The sequence below is a fragment of the Bison bison genome, unplaced genomic scaffold (genome assembly GCF_000754665.1).
Source record: "Bison bison bison isolate TAMUID 2011002044 unplaced genomic scaffold, Bison_UMD1.0 scf7180017864516, whole genome shotgun sequence".
Lineage (NCBI taxonomy): Eukaryota > Metazoa > Chordata > Mammalia > Artiodactyla > Bovidae > Bison > Bison bison.
In genome coordinates this window covers 11,301,670-11,302,699 of record NW_011495069.1, presented here as the reverse complement: position 1 = coordinate 11,302,699, position 1,030 = coordinate 11,301,670, and positions in this window count along the sequence as shown.

Sequence of the window (1,030 nt, the reverse complement as noted above, 5' to 3'; positions counted from 1 at the left end):
GCAGTCCAAGGGACTCTCAAGAGTCTTCTCCAACACCACAGTTCAAAAGCATCAATTCTTTGGCGCTCAGCCTTCTTCACAGTCCAACTCTCACATCCATACATGACCACAGGAAAAACCATAGCCTTGACTAGATGGACCCTTGTTGGCAAAGTAACATCTCTGCTTTTGAATATGCTATCTAGGTTGGTCATAACTTTCCTTCCAAGGAGTAAGCGTCTTTTCATTTCATGGCTGCAATCACCATCTGCAGTGATTTTGGAGCCCCAAAAAATAAAGTCTGACACTGTTTCCCCATCTATTTCCCATGAAGTGATGGGACCGGATGCCATGATCTTCATTTTCTGAATGCTGAGCTTAAGTCAACTTTTTCACTCTCGTCTTTCACTTTCATCAAGAGGCTTTTTAGTTCCTCTTCACTTTCTGCTATAAGGGTGGTGTCATCTGCACTAATTATTAGAGAAACGCAAATCAAAACTACAGTGAGATGTCACCTCATGTCAGTCAGAATGGCCATCAGCAAAAAATCTACAAACAATAAATGCTGGAGAGGGTATGGAGAAAAGGGAAACTTCCTACACTGTTGGTGGGAATGTAAATTGGTGCAGCCACTATGCAGAACAGCATGAAGTTTCCTTTAAAAATAGAGCTAACATATGATCCAGCCATCCCACTCCTGGGCATATAGTTAGAGAAAACACGGTTCAAAGGGATACATGCACCCCATGTTCATGGTAGCACTGTTTATAATAGCCAATATTGGAAGCAACCTAAAGGGCCACCAGCAGATGAATAGGTACAAAAGATGTGGTGCATATACATACAATGGAATATTACTCCACCATTAAAAAGAATGAAATAATGCCATTTGCAGCAACATGAATGGGTCTGGAGATTATCATAATAAGTGAAATAAGACAGAGAAAGACAAATATCATTTATTATATGATATCACACATGTGAATCTAAAAATAATGATATAAATGAACTTGTTTACAAAATAGAAACAGACACACAGACTTAAAGAATG